This window comes from Periplaneta americana, chromosome 12 (genome assembly GCF_040183065.1).
Source record: "Periplaneta americana isolate PAMFEO1 chromosome 12, P.americana_PAMFEO1_priV1, whole genome shotgun sequence".
NCBI classification, from domain to species: domain Eukaryota; kingdom Metazoa; phylum Arthropoda; class Insecta; order Blattodea; family Blattidae; genus Periplaneta; species Periplaneta americana.
In genome coordinates, this window is record NC_091128.1 from 167,713,611 (window position 1) to 167,740,112 (window position 26,502).

Genomic DNA, 26,502 nt, shown 5'->3' on the forward strand with positions numbered 1-26,502 from the left:
ATAAGGTTCTTAGGAAAATATTTGGGGCTAAGCGGGATGAAGTTACAGGAGAATGGAGAAAGTTACACAACGTAGAACTGCACGCATTGTATTCTTCACCTGACATAATTAGGAACAAAAAATCCAGACGTTTGAGATGGGCAGGACATGTAGCACGTATGGGCGAATTCAGAAATGCATATAGAGTGTTAGTTGGGAGACCGGAGGGAAAAAGACCTTTGGGGAGGCCGAGACGTAGGTGGGAAGATAATATTAAAGTGGATTTGAGGGAGGTGGGATATGATGGTAGAGACTGGATTAATCTTGCTCAGGATAGGGACCAATGGCGGGCTTATGTGAGGGCGGCAATGAACCTCCGGATTCCTTAAAAGCCAGTAAGTAAGTAAGTAAGTAAGTGAGTAAGTAAATAAATTTGCTGAAGATAAGGCTAAAAACTGACAATTAGAAGAAATAAAGTCATATCATTTTACACATATTAAACAACCGAAAAACGATAACAACCAAAATGTCATAATTTATCAAAATGCGGTGTACAGTAGAGTTGGGTCGATTCGTGAACGAACCGTTCATTCGAACGACTAATAATAAAGAATCGTAAGAATCGATTCGTGGTATCAACGAATCGTCGTTCAAAAGAATCGTAACGAATCATCATTCAAAGGAATATTAAGGAATCGGCATGGTATCGTAACCCACGATTCTATTCGTTGTTTGATGTAACCTGTCAACGGACATTTCCGAACCGTGTCGAATGCTCCCGAGCGAGAGTGAAATCAAAATATGTACTGCATTTGTTAAGTATGGAAAATAATGAACACAAACCTGAAATTTGCATAGTTAAATAGAGATGTAATGCAAAAAATGTACTTCGTAATAAAGTTCAGTTGATAAATTATAATTTAGAGACATTATCTTGGGTAATTTTGTAGACTAATGGAGGTCATACTGAATGGTTCCAGCAAATGAGAAAGAGACAATCGAATGTCTCGCCTCTTATGCCATCTATGCGAGAGATGTAGAACGTTTTTGTTCTACGCGTGGTTTTCAAAGGAAAGTGTCTTGCGACGATTCAAAAGAATAGTTGGAATCGCAGACTGGGAAGAATCGTGAACTCGTTGACGATTCAAAAGAATAGTTGGAATCGCAGCCTGAGAAGAATCGTGAACGAATCGTTAGAATCGATTCGTAATGTGTGATTGAATCGTTGGAATCGCAGCCTGAGAAGAATCGTGAACGAATCGTTAGAATCGATTCGTAATGTGTGATTGAATCGTTGGAATCGCAGCCTGAGAAGAATCGTGAACGAATCGTTAGAATCGATTCGTAATGTGTGATTGAATCGTTGGAATCGACATCTGAAACAGAATTGTGTTGAATACAATATAACATTTTATTACTCAGTCAATGACAAATCAATGTAAAATAATGACTTATTTTATAGTCATTAAGTTTATATACATGAATTACAAAATTGCGAACGTTTTCGCGTATTCAGGCATCCTCAGGCAGAGTTATACAATATCTCAATGTCACATACGTAGCTATTGGTGGTGAGTACTATTTGAATTAATAATGGACAAGCCATCTCCATGTATATAAACTTAATGACTATAAAATAAGTCATTATTTTACATTGATTTGTCATTGACTGAGTAATAAAATATTATATTGTACTCATTTATAGAAATTGACAATCTGAATATTCCATCATGCTTTCTAAGTTAAGAATCGTGTTGCCCAACTCTAGTGTGCAGACTCCCCTTAAAAACTGCAACTCCTTTTCGCTGAGCCAGATGGCAGTAATAACGTTATCCGTGCCGTTGCTGAGTGCCTCCTTCCTAGATGCTAGCACTGCAATAGTTGTAAATAGGCAGAGCAATTTGCATGTTCTGCTCCTTAGACCCCCCTCCCCGCGTCCGCCTGGATATGGACCGTGAGGGGGTAAATGTTGCATAATTCAGCACCCCGCTCTAACAAATTACCGGCTCATACAGCCCCGCTCCGTCCGGCCGGTCTCGGACCGCACCTTGAGTGACGTCACTCCGTAATGTAATTTCCTGTATTGTTCTTCAGTCCCGTGTTAAGTGGAATATAACCGCCGCCAGGTCGTTGAAGGTTCCAGTGTGCCATCATGTTAATTCTTTGTTAACTCAATATCACTACAATGATTTCAGTTTAGTAGTCTAGCTGTAGCCCAAAATCAGGAAGAGTGCGTCTTGATAATGGTGTAGGACAGCCGTGGCGAAAATGTGACTCACGAGCACATTGTGGCTCGCAGTGATAGCTATGCATTTCTCTTACTTCCTACCTCCCCCCCACTCCCACCCTCTAACTCACTGGAGTCAAACTCCGTTGCATTTGTAATTGTCTCTGACCTGCGAGTGGCGTATCGTCGCAATGTCTCTCTCGAAACCATGTACCTCTACAAAAACGAAAAGTTTCAAGTAGGATGGGAGGACGCATTTTTTTGCTGCCAATATGATGAGAATATTAAATGTATGATTTGTTTACAAGTATTACGAAGAAAACGGTTGTATAACATAAAACGGCATTATAAGTTACTACATGTTACTCATGAAACATTAAAAGGTTGTGTTATTATTTATTATTATTATTATTATTATTATTATTATTATTATTATTATTATTAGCATCATCTCTGTACGTCCACTCTTTTTCAGCAGATGTACGAATAATGCGGTTAGATCTTCAATTTAACTCACAGATTTACAATGTGATGTTAGATGAAAGCTAGATGTAAGGACTTGACAAATGTTGAACTTTTCAAATCTTTGCCAAAAAATAAATATCCGAAGCTTCGTTCTTTCGCTTGCTCTGTTGAAGCCATGTTCGCTACAACTTACGTTTGTGAAAAATTATTTTCAACAATGAAAATACTAAAAACCAAATTTAGATCACGGCTGAGAGACAAATACCTTCGTGATCAACTACGACTGGCAGTAAATGACATAATTCCTGATTCTGAAACTCTGTCGCAGAGACATTCTGAAGACAATTAATTTTAGGTTGTGATAATGTGTCCTATGTTTTCTTATCAATTTCTTTCTTCGTTACACGTACTAAACATTAGTTTGTAACCTTGTACTGTATAAAATTATATTTAAGTGCTTGACGTAAGGAAAATGAAAATCCGTTAATGAGTCAGACAGTTGCTTCACTTCCCTTTCGGGTGTCCGCCTCCCTCCATAGGTGCTATGCACGTTGCAGGCTGGCGCACGATCACATTTTCGCCATGGCTGTTGTAGGATACTGAGAAATTCAAAGAAATCATCAAGTTTATCGTTAAAGCTTGTCCACAATAAACCCGGAACGAGAACCAGAACGAGAACGGGAAGCGGAGGACGTGAATGTGAAGATTTTTGATTCGCAATAACTGAGAACGGAAACGACAATGCATAAATATCCTAATACTGTCAATTCTAATAGTTCTAGTATTAAATTTAAAAAGTTATGTATGGATTTTATAAAAATTGAAAAATTGTAAATTTAAATTTATATACTATAATAGACATAAGACAAATTGTATTGTATACTTATTACTTTCAATTCAGGAATCCACCCCTGAGCACGAGTTGTAATCTTTCAGGGGCGAGCTAAAGTTTTTCTGTATATATTATATTTTATGTTACGATTATTAGCAAAATAATAAATAAATAAATAAAATAAATAAAATAAATAAATATCGATATGTAATGTCAATAACGTTACGTAAAGTCGATATTACACATTCTGATGTTATTTGTGTATAATTAACCAATGGCGATCTCTCATGAGTACAAGCTATCCAACATAAACACAGCTTAACCAACCTCATAATTCATGACCCAGAATATTTAAGAATCCATGATAATCTGGTCACATATAACACACAGCATAATACAGGGTGAATCAAAAGTCTGGAACCACATAAATATCTTCCATAAGCTTGATTTTCGATTACTATAGGTGTTACAAGTATTTGTAAGACCAAATGCTCTACCAGTGACACATTCGATTCTAGCCCTCAGCTATCTCAAAAGCCGCCATTTTGGATGCAACTTTGAAATTTTAAATGGGAAGGGGGTCATGTAAGTAGGCCTACTCAAAATCATGTGAAATTTTCTGATCGAAAGAAGATACAAAAAAAAAAAAAAAAAAAAAAAAAAAAAAAAAAAAAAAAAAAAAAAAAAAAAAAGGAACGTCACCGAAAAGTGTTACTGAGAAAGTGACGTTCATGGTTTTCAACCAGTGCGAAATGCATCATGTTTTTAACGTTACCGTAAAGGACAGTTGCTATAAGGTACTTGAATATTTCCACCTTTTCAAAGGATAAATTTCCATTTCGTACTACGTTCTGGCCACGAGACATAATAATATACTTTGTTTTTTTTTCGGATGTTACTTCCAAATCTATCTCTTTACTTGCTTCAAGTAAAATTCCCGTGTTTTCCCTAATCGTTTGAGGATTTTCTCCTAACATATTCACGTCATTCGCATAGACAAGCAGCTGATGTAACCCGTTCAATTCCAAACTCTCTCTGTTATCCTGAACTTTCCTAATGGCATATTCTAGAGCAAAGTTAAAAAGTAAAGGTGATAGTCCATCTCCTTGCTTTAGCCCGCAGTGAATTGGAAAAGTGTCAGAAACTGGCCTATATGGAGTCTGAGACACATTTTAATTAATCGAACTAGGCCCTAGTTTCTTAGGAATACCAAATTCAATAAGAATATTATATAAAATTTCTCTCTTAATCAAGTCATATCTACGAATAAATGATAGACTCTGCTCTTATACTCCCTTTTTTTTTTTCTTCTTCAATATCTGCCAAATACAAAAAAAAAAAAGTGGTCAACAGTCCATCTATTACGCCTAAAATCACATTGATGATCCCCAATAATTCATCTATGTAAAGGCCCATTCACAATGAAAATTAAACATAACCGTAACATAAACACAGAAGTTTGCGCCCAGGCTACCAAATGGGATCATTCACAATGATTCACTTAAGCATTGCCATAAACATTACCGTAAGACGTTAACATGAAAGTTTGCAAAACTCCAAACTTTCATGCTTATGCTTACGTGATTTGCAAACAGAACACAATCGTGGAGCGCTGAAGTATACGACAGAATACGAGGAAATGGCGTCGTTATATTTCCATGGTTACCAATTATGTTTGCGGTTATGTTTATGTTCACATCGTGAATGATCTTGATCGTAACGTTTATATTCTTAAGTTAACGCTTACGTTATGTTTAATTTTCATTGTGAATGAGCCTTAAGGAGTTAATCTGCTTAAAAGAATATTTAACAAACAAAGAATAAAATACAAACGAATGCAGATTTACATAAAAAGTCTGTAAAACAAATTCTTTCAGATTAGTATAATTATAGCTGATTTGTCTTTTCCATTTCAAGGCTACGGGTTGCTAAGCAACAGACGTTCCTTGAACAGATGAATAACGTTACATGACGGATATTCCTGAGCTGAAACTAATCCATAACTTGGGGTATATTGACAACACAATGCAGGGGGTGACTCTTCAGTCAAACCTCGTGCATTATGTATAATTAATAATGCTTTCGGCTTGCATCGCCATCCGGGGTAGTTTGTGCACAGTTAGTCTAATACAATGAAATCGTACAATTACCTGATTACCAGCGTCATTCCTCATCTGCCGATGCGATGCTCTCTAAATGTGTGCAACAATCGAAGCCCCCTGTGTGTCACTACCCCCTCCCCCGCCCCAACCCGCTGCTTACTGACTCATGAATTGCATGTTCTGTGCGCAGTGTGTCAGTGCACGAGCGACACATGTTCGCCAGCAACGCTCTTTCTTGCATAAGCACCGCAGGATCGTTCAAAAGCCTGCCAGTTTCATCTAAAAAGTGACGATTGACACATCATTCTTACTTTACCAATATAGGGCTTGTAGAAAAAAAGAATTGTAATGTAATTATATTTCCAGATTTTCACACAAATGTACATTTTCACAGCCATATAATACAGGGTGTGAGTGAAATAATTCTGCAGATTTTAAGCGACGATAGGGTTCACTTAAAAGAATAGAAAACCTGTATTACGTTTTGTGATTAAATGCACGGTTAATTATACAATTAAGTTGGAATTTTCAGCAGTCTGGCAACATCGCCGCCTCATTCTTCTCGTAATACAGATGTAAGAGGTCAACGAACTCAGGTATGTCTGCCTTAGTGAACTACATCCCATCTCCCTTTCTGGCTACAATGTTACAAGCCGGTCGTATCGGTCAGTGGTTTCAAATGAGTGGTTTTAAAATTAAATTTACACGAACACCATCCATGCTATTCAAATACGCCACAGTAATAAATTATTCTTTATTAGAATTTTATTTCCATCGATATAGATAAAAATCACGATTCTAATCGTAGTAGTTACCTACCGAATAAGTTGTTAAATATTTGGGGAAAAAATTTTCTTCCTGAGAAAACTATTAACTTTCCACCAATATGGTATCACACATGTTTGTTCCATACAACATGAGCTATGCGCTTGGGAAATCTGCAGGGTTATTTCCGTACCCATGTTTATAATTTGTTTTATCGCCCACATGCGTGAAACACAACCCTGAAACTTTGCCATGTACTTTTGAAACACCCTGTATATATATCATGTTCTTCACGAGTTAGATTCTAGTGCATACCTGCACAAACAGCGCTCAACGAGCCCGCGCGCTCCTTCGGAACGGGAGAGCGGTGTTTACCGCTCGCCGAAACGGAGAGGAAGATACGTCAGAATGACAAACTTGCTATAGGTAGAGGAGAGGGAAACGACCACTCAGTTATCTAGTGGAGTGCAGTGTGTAGGCCTATTCTCAGTAACTATTTCACGTTGCTTACCTACTGCTACAGTACAGTATGGAGGAATCTAAAAGACGGAACATAACATTTAACATTTAACGATTTACAGCTCGAACTTATTGATCTTCAATGTGACCTAAGGGCTGAAGATCGTTTGAACAATACTACTAGCCTGGTTGAGTTTTACAAGACTAAACATTAGCAATAATATCCACGACTATACAGGCTGGCTGTGAAAATTATTGCTATGTTTGGCTATAATCAACATTAATAAAGGCAGGCATCGAACATCTGTAACTGATGTTTCATTACGATCAGTAGGCTACTGTTCCTTTCAGCTGCCTACAGCATAAAATATCGTTTTCATGTACTGATAAATAAAAATATAACAAAATGATATTGTACATTTAAGTAGGTACAAAATTTCTATTATTTCTGTAAAATAAATATTTCTGTATTAATTAATATTAGTCCAAGATAGTTTTGCAAACACTCAACGGGAATTCATTTCATGAACCTCGTAATAGTACTTCCTTTTGTGTACATTTTGTACGAGATCACCCCTTCTTCCAGTCCACCCTTATACAGAGCGCAGCTAATATATGCATTCCGCTCATGAGCTGTGAGCCGGCTCGGAGAGCGCAAACCTAGTGCAGGCCTGCTCTAGTGGATCCATAACGGTTTCATGCCAGATTTTTCGTGGTCTTTTCAAATTTCTCCTTCCTCTTGGTACATAGGCAAGAATTTATCTGGGCCATATAATTTGATCCATCCTTTCGACATGTTTCTTTCACTGAAGTCTATATTGTTGAACAAAATTAACTATAAGATCTATTTTTAGTTCTTTCAGTATGTCAGTATGTCTTGATTTTTACGGTGTTCGAGCAATGAACGTCGCGCTGTCCGTATATATATATATATACATACATATATGATGTTTAAAAAATACGGGGCATAATTTCAGGTATGTATTTTCCACATGTAGACAATCAAAATAGTTCATTACAACATGTGTCCGGAAATGCTTCATTTCCGAGTTATGGCCTTCACAACATTGAAATTCACCGGAACGTTTTTCTTTCCACAGGTCGTTGTCATTACAGAAGATGTTCAAAATGTCCACCTCCTGCTTGAATACAGACCTCACATCGATGTCTCATTGACCTGCGAACACGATCCCAAACTGCAGGAGTATTGCGTATGTCCTCAGAACATGCCACAATTCGATTCCGAAGGGATTCCAAATCAGGCACCGGAGACGAATAAACCAATGATTTTAAATGGCCCCACAAATAGAAATCGAGAGAGTTCAGATGAGGTGAGCGTGGAGACCAAGCAACTGGGCCACCTCTACCTATCCATCGATCAGGAAATCTTCGATCCAAGTACCGGCGAGCCGTACGACTGAAGTGTGCAGGAGCGCCACCATGCAAGAAGTGAATGTGTTGACGATTGATCAGTGGGGTGTCTTCTAAAACATGAGGTATGGTGTTTTCCAGGAAGTTTGTGTACGCCTGCCCCGTAAGTCTGTTTACAAGTAGGTACATGGGGTACAACTAATCGATCACCAATGATACCGGCCCACATGTTGACGGAGAACCGCACCTGGTGATGAGATGGAACAGTTGCACGTGGGTTTTCATACGCCCATACATGCTGATTGTGGAAATTTGTTATGGCATCTCGTGTGTAATCTGTAAATAATACTAAGGCAGGAAAGTTCGGATTTACACCACACTGCTGCAGGAACCACTGACAGAACCTAACTCGTGCAGGGTAATCTGCTGGTGACAGGGCCTGTACACGTTGCAAATGATAAGGATACAATTGATACTCTTTCAACAGTCTCCAGACAGTCGTATGAGGAACATTGACTTGCAACGCTACCCTTCGTGTGCTGATAGAAGGAGTCATGTTCACAGCCTCCAGAATCTCCTCCTGTACTTCTGGATTTGCAGATCTTGGTCGTCCCCTTCCCAAACCAGGAGAGTTAAATTTTCCATACTCGCACAGACGGTAATGGAGACGTACAAATGTCTTCCGATCTGTATATTGTCGCTGTGGGTACCTCTCCTGGTACAAACGACGAGCCAGCGTAGCATTGCCGTCCGCCTTACCGTACATGAAGTGTATCTCTGCCAGCTCTTGATTTGAATACATGTCGCACAGTCTAACGCCTACACAACACTGAATGTAACCTTCGCCTCGGAATGAACTATCAGATTGCCCTCTTAATGTCTCCTTTGACTCCAGGGACGGTCACAGTCTAGTATATATAGTCACGAAGCTCAAACGTAGTAAATATGCATCCATAGATAGTTGCTAACCACTACGATCGCTACTATCGCCTCATTACAGATAATGCGAAATAGACCGACACAGTCTTTTGTTCCTAGCACCCTCACAACTCAAGCTTCGTGACTGTAAATACTAGACCAGTCATGTCAATTGATGCCCATAGGCGCAAGCTCGCGCTTTAGAGCCCAGGAGAGCCTGAGAGCTTTACAGCGGAAAGGAAAGAGACACACGAAAAGGTAGTCGAGCTATATACAGGGATGGCCAGCACTGATTCAATACATAAAAGGAAGAGAACTTATTAAAACTCTAGCCATGTTAATTTTTAGATTTGTCTGAGAAGTGTAAGTGCATTATAAGAATGTAAGTTTTAATTTTAATGCTCATTTTTCACAAGTTTGCTTTTTCATTGAAAAGGAATATTTTCTCAACTTTTTTACAGAAGAGTGAAAATTTTAGATACAATATGTTTATTTAGTAGCCTTACAGGGACTGAAACAATTTTTCCATAAATCTAACGTAATCGTAAATATGTATTATTTTTTTTTCAGTAGGTTATTTTACGACGCTTTATCGACATCTTTGGTTATTTAGCGTCTGAATGAGATGAAGGTGATAATGCCGGTGAAATGAGTCCGGGGTCCAGCACCGAAAGTTACCCAGCATTTGCTCATATTGGGTTGAGGGAAAACCCCTGAAAAAACCTCAACCAGGTAACTTGCCCCGACCGGGAATCGAACCCGGGCCACCTGGTTTCGCGGCAGACGCGCTGACCGTTACTCCACAGGTGTGGACCCGTAAATATGTAATATTGAAGATAGTGTACTGAAAATTTGGAAAATATTCGCATGGAAAAGGTTTGTAAGGAAACGAATTAACAAAGCAACTACTGTTACATCATAAACAAAAGATAAGTGCTCATGTTTTGTAAAAACATCAGCTCTATAGCTTCAGCAGATTTCGAGAAAATAATATAATATTATAATGATAGGAAGTTGCACACCAGTATCACCTTAAAAACATAATGCGATAAGAGTTTTGTTATGTAATACTAGTCACAGTTAAAACATATACAATACCTAGATAACTTTGCTTTGTACTATGATATTGTTTTGATTAGTTTATTGATTACTTCTTTTATAAGGCTAAAGATGGGATCAATACCAATTCAAACTTATCATGACATACTCGATCTCTTTCTTTGGGATAACACTTTCTTTAAGAATGAAGTGTTTAATTTACTTAGTACAGTATTGTAAGTTGTAGTACTTTCTTACTTACTGGCTTTTAAGGAACCCGGAGGTTCATTGCCGCCCTCACATAAGCCCGCCATTGGTCCCTATCCTGAGCAAGATTAATCCAGTCTCTATCATCATATCCCACCTCCCTCAAATCCATTTTAATATTATCCTCCCATCTACGCCTCGGCCTTCCCAAAGGTCTTTTTCCCTCCGGCCTCCCAACTAACACTCTATATGCATTTCTGGATCTTATTCCTTTGCTGTGGTCGTGCCAGAGAATCAGTCCCATTCTGAGGCTTATTTGAAGGATTCGTAACAAGCTGTTTTTTTACGGTGATGGGTTGTTAGCCCTTCGCCCAACCCCCAAGCTGGAGGACCACCCCTCATCGGCTGTCCGCGACTGCTTATTCAATATATTCACAGCTACCCTCCATATCTGGAGGCCGTCTCCTCGATCCGCAACCTGAGGACGCGCCATGCCGTGGTGATAGGGACCCACAATACGTTGTAGTACTATGGAATTTATGTAAATATTCCTTCTTAACTCTTTCTTATGCTATTAACGTTAAAACACAAGTGCAATATTAAGAAATTGGTGTTCGTACTTCTGTTTTACAGGCAATATAGATAATATAAAACAGAAAGAAGCCATATAAAAATAACGACATAAAATTTCACGTTCCGTTTGAAGTTTGTGCACCACTGTTTTCTTAATCCAACAGGCTCCTTATTCATATACACAACCCTTCCTCTTTCCATACTTAGCGCTTGCTGCCCGCGCACGACGTCAAGGTGAGAAAAATGCGCTTGCTTTGACATCACTGTACTAGACTGTGGTTTGGTCCCTAATTATAATACCGCAGCGATGCATCAACATTCATAAGATAAATAATAATGCAGAGAAATTGGTCTGTAGTCGCTTTTTTCTCTACACCACAGAGGATTAGTATGGGATAGAACTCCTGACCTTTAGATTAGAAACCTTCGACAGGAAAAGTTAAGGCGACTCTCGTTTGATGAATATCTAATTCGAGGAACTGCGTTCCCACGTTCTTGCTCCAATATTAGTTCTACGCATTCAGGTTGTCGAAATGGGAGAGGCGCATGGGTGAGTTGGCCCAGATGTCGGCGTGTGATTTAATAACTTCAATATTCCAGCCCTGGGAGGAGTTCAACTGGGATAAGGACAGTCCAGCAAAGACAGTAATATCCCCTTGGAGCGTCCAGCGTCCGCACAGAATGGGCTGCGACAGGATCTGTGGGTAGTTGTCATTCATTCCTTGTTAGCATTCCAGGTGATGATGTCCCCCACACATATTTAAAACTACATGCATTTATACTTCATCATTGTAGGAAATGCAAGGAAAAACTATTGCGATTCTGAAAGATCGATAATAAAATTTTAACTGAAATACACGGAATCCAGCAACATTGCTCTAGTCCCGTCGCTCTAATTTCCGGCAGCCAATCACGTTGCAGGTCGGCTACATTTAAACGTGTGCGTCTTATGATTCGCTGATGAAGATGTTAAGCATTCCCTAAGGCTGGATAAATACTTAATATATAATCGCCCGCCATTTTGGCTCTTTCGTTGGCGTTCGCAGAAAGCACACGAGGACGTTATTTGCCGCTCAATTATTTGCTGAATTATAGTGCGTTTGATTTATTATCATAGGAGCTACGACATGATAATGTTTAACGGTGTGGCAAATAGATCTCTCGTCTGGTAGCTCGGCAACGAAAGAACAAAAATGGCGAACGATACTACCTACCTAGACTTTATAGAGCCTTGACTTCCTAAGACGTAAGCAAAGAGGAGGAGTCACGCCGGGAATAACAGCGTCGCGACTATAGAAAGAACATTATTTTCGCTATCCCATTTGCCTGCTGATCCATCTATTGCAGGGTTGCCATATTTAAAGAGAAAAAATCCGGGATGTATGTATGTATTTTTTTACACTGCAAGTGGGCAAGCACCCGGTGGCAGTGGTATATACAATATAAAGAATACACAATACAATCTATACAATACACAATACAATAAGAATACAGAATACAATTTAACACAATAATTACAATTAATAATACATAAAATAACCTAATTAATAAGTGAACCTAATTTTACAATACAACCTACATATGTATAGGCCCTACATAAGTTTCAATAGTCTTTCACTTTACTCTCATCTCATTCACTGTAGTGGCACTATGACGCATTTCACTGACACTATAGAACACATTTCATTGACGCTATAAATTATCACTGATCGGAACTATTCACTGCACTGTAAAACCATAACTTCACTGACTCACCTCGCTTCACTGATACAACAGTTCAAATAAGACAAATACTTACACCCTTATGCATACTTATAAACAGAAGTACATTTAAACTAAACATTTCTAGTCTAAGATTCTCTTTCACGCAATTTTTTTTAAATAATTTACTATTCAAACCAAGGGAGTAACTCGTCAGGCTAAATAAATACATGTCACCTTAAAAAATTAAATGTTAAGTGTCACCTTAATTTTAATTTACACTTTATACACAACTTTTCAAATTATTCTTGAATCTCCTTAAGGAAGGACAGCCCTCAAAGACCGTTGCAGGTAGGTCATTCCAATCATTATAGTTCCACTTAAAAATGAGAATCTACCTACATCCGTTTTCTGTTTCCTACATTTTATTTTGAAATATACATTTGATTTTAAATGCTTTGCTTTTATCTTTGAAGGGGCATTGAGCAAAAAAAAAAGTTTTTATTTTTTCATAAGTTATAGAATCAGGAAGCTGGTGACAGTACTGAAAACCGCAACTCAAAATATTAAATGGTTCTCAATATAAGAGCGAAGGAATTTTATCCACTACTGCTGCTGACGTCACACTACCGCACCCGTGGCTAACGAGAAAGACAGGCTAGCAACGTCACAGTCTTAGGGCCGATTGTATAAACCATTTAATCTTAGATCAGAGGTTAAATTGATCCTTGTTCTAGCTGAACTTGGAATTTTGTGTTGTATAAAGTCTAATCTGAGATTAATTTGTCTCAAACTAAAGTCAACTTTGACTGAAGAAATTTCTCCAATTAAGTTAGATGATCCAAGTTCAGTTATTTCTTTTCTGTTTGAAATATACGAGTGGCAGACTGTGCAAATAGAATAACCACGGTTATTAATATTAATAGATATGGTAGTTACACATATATTTTTTTCAATTTCTTGCCTTAATACACAAACAATCTTATATTTTATAAGGCTCTATCGTGTTCAGCAGTATCAAATAACATAACCTATAATTATATTATGTTTATAACAACCATTAATTATTAATGGATGTAATAGGTACATTCATAAATTTTCAATTTGTCGTTTTATAAAGCTTTATTATGTTTAGCAGTATCAAACACCATAACATGATAACAATTTGGAGAACAGTCACCCTTCTTCTTATTGTCTGCCATTATTTACATTGCACAAATAAACCAGTGTCTCCAACAGAGTGTACGGAAAGTCGCCAAAAAGTAGTTGTAAAGTCGCTAGATTTCTCATTAATCAACAAAGAAAGATTAATTTTTGTCACTATGGGGTGCTAAAAAGTTCGCTAAACCCCTATTTAAGTAATACAAAATTTAAAAGAAATTGTTATTGAAAAAGAGTTAAAGTCGCTAGATTGGCAACACTGAACAAACTTGTACAACATGGTCCGCGCATCACATATTTCACCTGTTTATGCGATGTTGCCAAATCCTTTTCACGTGAACGTAGATTGCATTTGAACCAAGGTAATTGATCGCAGAAAAGTTTTATAGAAGAAGTGTCTGAACTCGGTTCACATTTCGATCTTCGATCAAAGTTGATCTTTAGTCAGGGAGTTTTATACAATTGGGCCTTAGTCATAACATGGCCAATATTGAACAAGTTTATATATAAAGACACGTTTAACAAGAGTTTAATAAAGTAATTCCTTTTGTCTTTCAAAACTTTGAACCTGTATATTTATATTAGGCGATTGTCAAGAAGGCCGTGACTAGATCGAGATAATCATGTGACTGCGATTCGCGACGTAATCTGTCTTTCTCGTTACCTACGGTCGCACCCGTGATTTGCGTTCTGTAAGCTCGCAGCTGTTTGCGCTTTGTTATGAATTTCTGGATTCGCCCATACGTGCTACATGTCCTGCCCATCTCAAACGTCTGGATTTTATGTTCCTAATTATGTCACGTGAAGAATACAATGCGTGCAGTTCTGTGTTGTGTAACTTTCTCCATTCTCCTGTAACTTCATCCCTCTTAGCCCCAAATATTTTCCTAAGAACCTTATTCTCAAATATCCTTAATCTCTGTTTTTCTCTTAAAGTGAGAGTCCAAGTTTCACAACCATACACAACAGCCGGTAATAGAACTGTTTTATAAATTCTAACTTTCAGATTTTTTGACAGCAGACTAGATGACAAAAATCTCTTAACCGAATAATAACAGGCATTTCCGAGTGTTGTTTATATTTGTTACTGTTGCTCCAAGATATCTGAAATTTTCCACCTCTTCAAAGGATAAATCTCCAATTTTTATATTTCCATTTCGTGCAATGTTCTGCTCACGAGACATAAACATATACAGTAGAACCCCGATTATCCGCCACCCTATTAACCGATTGTTGGATTATCCGTCTGTCATTCTCTCCTTTTTTTGTTGCAGAAAAAATTGAGTACTGCACAATACATTAGAACGTGTCTTTTTTATAGAGAGTGATATTACAAACATTTGCCCTTACACATTATAATCTACTGTTCGAGTAATCTGTTTAATTTCTCTGCAAAACGTCTTCCAGAAGTGCCAAAAGAATACATGTTGTGCTAAGTATCGAAGAGAAGTGCATATAAGTGAGTGGTTTTGGAAAAGAGGAACTGTGGTTCATCTCTCACCGGAATACGAGATTGGAGTTACAACTGTGCGAGATTTAATAAAAAACAAGGATAAAGTGTATAAATTACTTAAATCTATAACATGAGACCTATACTTTTCCTATCTTTGCACATAAATCCATCATAGAACGTTTCCTTGACCCTTATAAACCCATTCATTCATTCATAATTTTCTATCACTGCAAACCCAACATTCTCCAGTCTTTCCTATTTTCTGCCTTCCCCTTAGTCTCCGCATAAAATTAATATAGCTATTATCCTAATGCCGTATATTATTTGATATCTTCTTTTGCCCCGAAATCTTCTCCCGTTCACCATTCCTTCCAGTGAATCCTTCAGTAGACACTTTCTTCTCAGTCAGTGAACCAGCCAATTCCTTTTTTTCTTCCTGATCACCTTCAGCATTATTCTTTCTTCACCCACTCTTTCCAACACAGCTATTATACTTAAAATTTCTGATCCACTACCTAATATGTTCAAACACATGACCACGAGAAAATTACGAAACTGCATTATGCAACACTTAATTTATGAAAGTCTTTCATGATACGGATTATCCGATTTTTTTGATTAGCCGTTCAACCCACCCCCTTCATTACCAGAGGTTCTACTGTACTTTGTCTTTTCGGGATTTACTTCCAAACCTATCTCTTCACTTGCTTCAAGTAAAATTCCCGTGTTTTCCCTATTCCTTTGTGAATTTTCTCCTAACATATTCACGTCATCCGCATAAACAAGAAGCTGATGTAATCCGTTCAATTAATGAAGAGGACTGGGACTAGAGAAAGATAAATAGAAACATGAGAAGGAATATGAAAACGGGAATAAAAAGAAGAAAATTGTGATCACGTGAGAAGTTTTTGAAGTGGACTAATAGCATAATTAGCCTTTACACAAGGAGATGTGTAACTCAGTTTTCGGAAAAGAGGTCGGACCTATCTAAGGGGCTTTGGAATGGACGCGTCGGCAACGCACGTGTTACAAGTTTCATAAGAAGCACCTTTGTTAACGGGCAGCGTGCCCTTGAAATGGCTGCCGAGTTCTCTCTCCCATTTAAATATTTAATCTGCCTCTTCAAACATAATCCTTTCTCAAATATTTTATTTCCATCTCTTTAATATTATGTCACCTCGTCCCTCTTGACGGGTCCGCGCTGCTAAAATATTTGTTCACACACATCAAGTAATATAATACAATGAAATATGCATCCAGGCAGCTCGCCGGCCCGGCCCGCTCCGTCGTCAGGACGTTCTAAGCAGCTGCCCGGCTCACTACCTGAACTGCAAACCTCTAAACGCTGGTTAACTAACAAACAATTCCTAGGCTTATGTAGAGAATGCCGCTCGTTGAACAAACTCGCTCCTGGCTGTGGTGATGTCTTCCGAAGATTTCTGTTTGCTTCCATATAATAATATGAAGAACCTAGCCTCCTAGACAAGAACAACGTTTACCATGTATTAATTCTTATTTCTTAGTGCATCAACGTCGGTTAAAATTGTCACCTAATCCCTGATTAAGCGTTTTTACGATGGATCGACCTCGGTTACGACTTAAATAGGAGGTTAACCACAGTAATCTCTAACCGACCAAATACGAGCGGTTAAAGGAGATAACCAGCTATTAGTAGAGCAAGTAAAGCAAAATGGCGGCCAGAGCCACACGTAATTATTTCGAAGACGATTATAATAATAATAATAATAATAATAATAATAATAATGATTTATTTAACCTGGCAGAGTTAAGGCCATACGGCCTTCTCTAACACTCAACCAGGAGTAAAACTGCGTTACAAAAACCACTACGAATTTACAAAGTACACTACAATTTTACACAAAAAACTGAATAAGATAATAATAATAAAATGTAAACAACAAGTAAGTAGAAATCAGACATAATATATAACATACAGAAAGAAAGGAAAAAGCATAATAAAATGTGAACAGCAGGTCAAAATAAATGAGACATACAAAGTATAAAAAATAAGACAATTATTGATAATAATAATAATAATAATAATAATAATAATAATAATAATAATAAAGAATAGTAATAATAATAATAATAATAATAATAATACTAATAGTAATAATAAAATAGTGCAGTACAAAGCATACAATGAATACAATATTTTTAAGTACACACAGTAAGGAAAATTATGATTATATATAGCTCAACTTATCACATTACAGATATACCATTATCGGAAAATATGAAAACAAAAATATGAAATAAGTGAAATATCACTAGAACATAAAAAAATGTGAATACGTACAGTACTTGAATTACTTGGATAGAGTGTCAGTGTCAAGTTTCTTTAGTGGAAAGAGAGAATTCTTATGACGAATTAGGTGACAGAAAATTTCAGGAGAGATTTCGTTTATCAAAATCTACAAATGGATCACTTGAAATAAAACAAGAACAATCATATTTCTCCTATGGATTGGTGCTTACATTACGATTCTATGTAACTGTTATTTTCTGTATTTTAAAAGGGAATACTCGAATACCGGTATCTCTTTCTCTATGTCACTGGCTGAACAAAGAGAGGTTATGGATGGATCTTAGGATAATACACAATTCCCTGGTGTAAATGAGGTTCAAGATCGTAAACACATTCCTACTAATATTCTGCATCCTTTTCCTTTATGGATATTCCATCTTTTTTATATAATATATTTAAATCTAGTAATTACGTCTATCGATACTTCAACCTCACACTGGGATATAATCATTTTTGCATTCAATTTTCCATTTTGTACGATTTTAACCTAACAGCACTGAAAAACAAAGAAATGGAACTCGCAAATATAACAGCGTCCAAAGGCAAACAAATGCAACGCGAAAATGTAGGATAAGCCTACGTTCATTTCGATGTAGAACGTAGTGAGCGCAGTCGTTTTTAAACGTTGACTATTATCTTTGCAGCGGTATGGATGCTTTCCTTTAGTCATTTTGTAGAAACAATGTACCATCATAGACTTTACTCTGGTTAAATGAGGTGTCAGCTAGCCATGTTTTAGTAATTGGTGATTATGAATGGTGCACAGAAATTAGATTGTAATCACGGCTACTGTTTAACCGTCGTTTCGTAATCTATGATTACTGCGTTTTTAACAGAAGTTGATGTACTTCGCCATTAACTTCCTCTGAAGTTTTATTCATTCCAGGTCAATTCATCCAAGGCACAAAGTCCAACATGGGATAACCACATCGAATACATATGCACAAATCTATCAACAGGTCGACCTGGTTGGCGAGTTGGTATAGCGCTGGCCTTCTATGCCCAAGGTTGCAGGTTCGATCCCGGCCCTGGTCGGTGGCATTTAAGTGTACTTAAATGCGACAGGCTCATGTCAGTAGATTTACTGGCATGTAAAAGAACTCCTGGGGGTCAAAATTCCGGCACATCCGGGGACGCTGATATAATCTCTGCAGTTGCGAGCGTCGTTAAATAAAACATAACATTAACATCTATCAACAGTTTATTATTTGTTAAAGAAATTAATTACTTGCGTTTCTCAAAATTATTTAAGATGTGCCTACTTATCTTTCTTTCAGTCGATAATCCGATATGTCCTAATTTTCTGGGAAAATGGAACCAAAATTGAAAGTATCTTGATTTTGCAAAAGAAGGCCATTAGAATATTATGTAAATCAAACTATCTGGAATATTGTCGGCCACTTTTCAGACATTCGCTTATAACAGCAAATTGCAGAACAACCAAAATTGTGTTGTTTAAGGTTTAGGGGAGAATTAGGTAATTTGTAAGATTTACTAGTTAATAAAAAGGAATAACTGTAGTAGGCCTATTTGGAGATGAACATAACAAAAACGCAGAATGAGACAGAGAATACAACTTAATCCTAATTCGCTATGGTCACATAAACGTAAGACTTCTCCTAAACAAGAAATTTCCGAGGTTATTACATGTGCGGTATCATGAATGTTCAGAATAATATTTATCTATAGTAATCTCAGGCCTCGAGTGACATTTACTAGGTCTATTTTGTGAAAAGTAGTGTTAGTCTTTAGAGGCTAAATATTTAGGAATCATTGTTGATACTGGACATTTAATAGCAGTGGAAATTTAAGATAATGGCCATTTAATGATTGTGAACATATTTTATACTGGACATTTAATAACATTATATAATTTGTTACAAAGGTAGTTGATTTGTTTCTCCCATTTCAGATATTTATCAACATTTTTGATACTGGACATTTTTGCAGTGGACTGGTTGACTGATAACACTGTTCTACAAAAAAAAATGAACTTCATTTTTCTGGGTATAACATTCTTGATTAATATGGAAATTTACCTCCTGAATTCAAATCTGTAATTAGTTTCTCTGTGTCACGCATAGTTTTCAAGTTATATGCAATTTAATTTTTTTAATAATTTTCGTTTCCATGCTATGTATTTATGTAGACAAAACATGTAACTATTAATATTTTAGTCACTTACAAAATTATTTGGAAACAGTTTATGCACTATAAAACAAAAAATAGATATGAGCCTTAATATAATAATTATATTATATGGAAAAACTTATTTAAGATTAGAAAATATGAACAAAATACACTTTTCCTTAAGAATTTATAAATCTTATCTTTTTCTCCTGTGTTCAATTTTGCAGTCTCTAATAATGTTCCAGCAGTAGTCAGCAAGCATAGCAGGCATCCATTTCCCTTCATACCGCTTTTCCATGGACGTTTTATCTTTATGGAACCTTTCACCATGTTCGTCGGAGACATCACTGCAGCTCTCAGGAAAATGATGTAGATGAGAATCTTGGAAATACACTTTTAAAGACATGTGACATCCTAGATCTCTATGTGCATTTATCATTTGTTGAACCAATTGTTCAAAGTCAACTCTTCTTCTTCCCAGAAAATTTTGCGTTACATTCTTGAAACAAGACCACGCTCTTCTTTCTTTTGGTGTAAGGCATTGTTCAAAATCTGAATCCTTCTGAAGGTCTCTAATTTGGGGACCCACAAACACGCGCTCTTTTATTTTTGCTGCAGAAAAACGAGGAAACGTTTTTGAAAGGTACATAAATCCTCTTCCAGATGTGTCCATGGCCTTAACAAATTGTTTAATAAGGCCTAGCATGATGTGAAGAGGGGGCAGCAGAACATCTTCGCTGGCTACCAATTTCTCATTCAGTATATTTTTTTCTCCAACTTTCCACTTAAGTTCAGGCCAAATCTCTCTTTTATAATGGAAATTCCTATCGCGACTAACCCACTCACATAGAAAACATCCATATTTGGTGTAACCTTGTTGCATACCTAATATCATGACAACTATTTTCAAATCACCACATATTTTCCACTTATGCTCATTGCATTTGATTAATCTCAGCATACTCGTATTTTTCAAAATATCATATGACTATTTAGTCATACTTGCATAGGCATTATGTTCCCATTGTGGAGGAGAACTCCCTTTAGACTGTATTTTGAGGCATCTATAAAAAGTCTCCACTCCTGTGGCTCGTATTTGAAGTTCAAAGTATTCATTAGGTCACAAACATCATTGCAGAATGTCATCATGAGTTGAATTGTGCATATGCAGAAACAACATTTCATGTAAACAAACAATACTCACTTCCTCTAACAAGAATTTCAGGTTAAACTCAAGATTTCTCTCTCTCTCTCTGTTAGAATCTGTCTATTTTATTTCTGTGATTTAAGAAGTTTCTGTAAAAGAGAAATATGTAAAGTTTTACATATTTTATATACCACAGATGTCGGAATATTATGGTTGAAAATGAATATTTACTCACATGATAAGGAATGTCTCCACCGTCAAAATAATGCCAGTTTAACTCAATTTTAAATCCTGTGACAACGACTTGCCTATTAACATAACATTTTACTAGCAACAGGAATGCCACAATTTGAAAATGAAAACCAATGAAGAACAAAATTAACTGTAGGCAACTGTTGTTAAGCAAAGTTCACCATTTTTATCACAAACTTGAAATGTAACTTAAATGAGACGTATATTGTCGTATAACCAAAAAACTGTGCCTGATAGCGAATTTCTGTTTTCAGATTTGAATTTTCCATATAAAATTCCTTTGGAATCACATATTTTCATATAAGAAAAATGACCCTTGTAGAACAGTGAATCGTTCTGTCGTCTTCATCCTTCTTTAATTTTCTTATTCTCTTTATTTCTTCCCTTCCATTCACTATCCTTATTTGTTTCTCTATGGCCTTTTGTTCAGTGACCCGGAGAACAGAAGTTTCCTCACCCCTGTAGCTACAGTGGGGACTGCGATCCTGTATCTGCTCGATACTTGGTCTCATTTAATTTAAGACTGATATACAAGAGCGGAAACGTTTGTCATTAATGAAATTAAATCAAATCAGACAAATGACATACACGGAGAGCAGAGCGCGCTGTTTGTTCCATAGTGTTTGTTTATTTGATTGATATGAATTGATATAAGCTCTGTGCCCGATCGCAGCGCTGTCTTGTGTACAGCTGGATAAAACGCGCTGCAAAGATATTATTCAATCACATGAAATTCTGGTTAATGCTGTCCGAGGATTTAATTCATTATGAAGCGGGAACTGTTCCAATCTATAAGAACTTCGTTTCTAAATATTTGTAATAATTATACATATAAAATACAGTTTTTATGATTTAAATATGTATTTTAATAATTTTAATGTAAGGTTTAATAAATTGAACTTTGATATAAATTTTACAGATTCCAGAAGTGTCTATTACGGATTTTCCTTAATTATTATGGATTCCCTCCAATATTACAGCTTTACGGCCAAAAGGAAGATAATTACGGAAAATCAAAATTACCACGGTAAAATATAGGGGAGAGTCGGGTAGTATCGGACATCGGGTAATATCGGACATCGGGTAATATCGGACAGTGAGTTTCTTGCATCTACCACACGATGATAGTACCTGATTGACATGGTTACGATTCTGTGATGTCGCATAGAGAATCATAACCATGTCATTCAGGTACTACCATATGGTGGTAGATGAAAGAAACGCACTGTCCGATATTGCCCGATGTCCGATACTACCCGACTCTCCCATATATATATATATATATATATATATATATATATATATATACATACACAGAATGAGTAATAAGTATGTTTGGAAAACGCGTGAGCGTATTCCTAGATAAAAAAAATAAGAACAATTCCTTATATGAAAATTTGACGAAAAATGCTTATTTATATGGTCGTACTTTGTTTTTACTCCTTTTTTTTTGTTGTGTCACAAGTAGGTACATGTTTGGAAACTTTTCACTTAAAATTTGCAAAAGGTGCTCAATGTGCCCCCCTCCATTGTTGACACATGCCTGAGCACGGCGTACACGTTCGCTGAAATAGCATGTCAACACGGATCAACTGGCATGCATTTTCAACACGTTGCAATAACTCCTCTGTATCATTCACTGGTATTGCATAGAAGACAGCCTTCAAGTGACCTCAAAAGTAAAAATCTAATGGGATAAGTTCGGGTGATCTGGGTGGCCAAGTCACTGGACCACAGCGTCCTATCAAAACAAAAACAATGTACTACTGTCTTGTCACTGTGTTGTTTGTAAACAAACACTGATACAAAATCAAAACAAAAACAACACAACGATCTGATACTTATGAAAACAAAAGTCACTATTACTCCAATACAGGGACATCATTTTATTTTTACTTCAATTTTTATTGTACCTGAGTTTTTGAATGTACTTCACTCCCACCCCTTCTACTAAGGAAGTTCCAACTCCACACAGAACCAAGACCGCAGATAGCAAGCAGTACTGAGTTACTGAGTATAGTACGTTCCAGAAATATGTTCGCGTTTTCCAGTGACGAAAGAGCTTTCAATATTGAATCATATTTTCGCACAGGTACTGTCCGTTTGCCTACGTCGCATCCCAATTTCCCCCACCTGCTTCTGCTCGCCCCTCTGTAAAAGCTGGGCTGTCTTAGCTCTTTTCTGAAAACAGTAATTTCTCTTAGGAATTGGACGTTTACGTAATATTATACAGCTGTTTAATTTAACTTAAATAAAAGGGCCTCGTTAAGTAATTAACTGTCACGTGATTTCCCCCCTTTCTACAATCCTGCGGCATAACCACTTGGACGGACAGTAGATAGCATGTTTGAGTAATTTTATACTTTCGGGTCGGGCAGAAGTGAAGATTGAATTCACAGTACGTAACGTAGGTACAGAATTATTTCAACATGAGTTACTAGTACGAAGGACGAAACTGGCAATTGGAATTAGATGCAATAGTCTATAGTGCGATAATATGCACAAAAGAACTGAAGCCTGTATCGAAATGAACGGCCACCATTTTCAAAATTGTGTTTAAATATTCATATTATGATTATTTTTCAATTTAGCTTCTTTCTCTATATTGTACGCTAATGTGCTGTAGACAGTATACACTGCATAATGAATACGTTCGCATGGATAACTCACTTCGTGAGTAAAAACACTTATTCTTAATACAGTACTATACTTTGATTAAAGAAAAACCTAATGAAAATTATCAAACTCAAAATCGCGATATTTCCTAGTTTACGTAAATGGATGAACTACTTTTCTTCCATCCTATACCTAGTAGAGTGATTTGTGTTTTACGCCAGTATCATCGAACTCCAGTCTTGGAGGGGGGAGCAAGCGGTGTTTCCGGTTCTCTAAAGGTATAAACAGGTTAATATTAAAAATGTTATTAAAAATAAAATGATGTCCCTGTAAATAAGCATTTTCCGTCAGATTTTCATATAAGGAATTGTTCTTATTTTTTTATCCAGGAGCATGCTCTCACATTTTCCAAACATACTTATGACTTACTCTGTATGTTCCAAACATATGAGAAAAAATGATATGAAGTTTTTATTTGACACTGAATTTCTGAAGCATGCAAAAATTGTAGGCTGGATCTTTCATACCGGCTAATTTTTTTCATATTCATTTTTTTAATATTTAAATCAAAGATTCCTATTTGGTGAACATGACAGACTTGGAGAGATATTTTCAGCTTACCAGTGCGATAACTTTTCTGGATCTTGAATATATTCAAATAGGGCCAAAATTGAAGATTTATAAAATTACAGTAAAAGATACAGTATAGGTTTATTTGCAGTACCAAATGTACCTGTCAGTAACTCTCCTATGAAAAGAGTCTTCAGTCTTATAAAAAAAGTCATGTTTCATTAAACTGATCAATACTGGAAGCACTTCTGAGCCATAATATTAAATAAAATATATTGGTGGCATAAACAGTTTGTTTAAATCAAAACAAACTTTAACTAAAACCCGGATAAGATTGTATAACGTATTGGCTCTTCTGACTGTAAGGGCCTATACGGTTGTGAAAAGTGGACAATGAAGGTAAAAGATAATAACTACGGCGGAAATGAAATATGTTTAAGAAGACCAGCAGGTTATAAATGGAACGACTACAAAACAAATACAGCATTTTTGGACGAATTGAGAATGGCATCAGTCTTTGAACAAATTTTAAATTATACAGGGACATCATTTTATTTTTACTAACATTTTTAATATTAACCTGTGTATACCTTTAGAGAACCGGAAACACCGCTTGCTCCCCCCTCCAAGACTGGAGTTCGATGATACTGGCGTAAAACACAAATCACTCTACTAGGTATAGAAAGGAAGAAAAGTAGTTCATCCATTTACGTAAACTAGGAAATATCGCGATTTTGAGTTCGATAATTTTCATTAGGTTTTTCTTTAATCAAAGTATAGTACTGTATTAAGAATAAGTGTTTTTACTCACGAAGTGAGTTATCCATGCGAACGTATTCATTATGCAGTGTATACTGTCTACAGCACATTAGCGTACAATATAGAGAAAGAAGTTAAATTGAAAAATAATCATAATATGAATATTTAAACACAATTTTGAAAATGGTGGCCGTTCATTTCGATACAGGCTTCAGTTCTTTTGTGCATATTATCGCACTATAGACTATTGCATCTAATTCCAATTACCAGTTTCGTCCTTCGTACTAGTAACTCATGTTGAAATAATTCTGTACCTACTCTACGTACTGTGAATTCAATCTTCACTTCTGCCCGACCCGAAAATATAAAATTACTCAGACATGCTATCTACTGTCCGTCCAAGTAGTTATGCCGCAGGATTGTAGAAAGGGGGGAAATCACGTGACAGTTAATTACTTAACGAGGCCCTTTTATTTAAGTTAAATTAAACAGCTGTATAATATTACGTAAACGTCCAATTCCTAAGAGAAATTACTGTTTTCAGAAAAGAGCTAAGACAGCCCAGCTTTTACAGAGGGGCGAGCAGAAGCAGGTGGGGGAAATCGGGATGCGACGTAGGCAAACGGACAGTACCTGTGCGAAAATATGATTCAATATTGAAAGCTCTTTCGTCACTGGAAAACGCGAACATATTTCTGGAACGTACTATACTCAGTAACTCAGTACTGCTTGCTATCTGCGGTCTTGGTTCTGTGTGGAGTTGGAACTTCCTTAGTAGAAGGGGTGGGAGTGAAGTACATTAAAAAACTCAGGTACAATAAAAATTGAAGTAAAAATAAAATGATGTCCCTGTATATGAAAGTGGATACAATAAGTCAACAGGATGGCCAGCAACAGATATCCTAGATTACTAAAAAATTACAATCCGGTGGGTACAGGAAACCCCAGAAGACTACTCAAGAGACTTCTCGACATCTAGTTTGAGACCGGAACGGGCCAATCTGTGGCCCAACTCCTAGGAAGATATGAAATGTATATTTAAGCCAAGAAATTTAAAAAAAAAAGTATACAAACGTACAAAAATGCAGAATTATATGGAGAGCATATTAATTCTGCAAATTCCTTTCATCCTATGACAACAAACAAAAGCTACCTTTAATTTTCTTTTAGTTTCTAAAAAAAAATCCACATGTCAAATATTTGTGGTGTTCCTACAATTTTCTCCTTTGCACTGTAAGTTATGGCAGCTGTGAAATTTACACTGAACATTTTACTTGCGGGATTTCTGCATCACTTTTAAGGTCTATGTATCAATATTACAACCATATAAAAACCGAATTTGAGAAAAATAAAAAATTGTGACTTGTACGGTTTCTGCAATTCACGATTCAAATATATTTATGTACAACGTTTTCAAGTATTTTTGTGGCCCCCTTTTTCGAACGGCC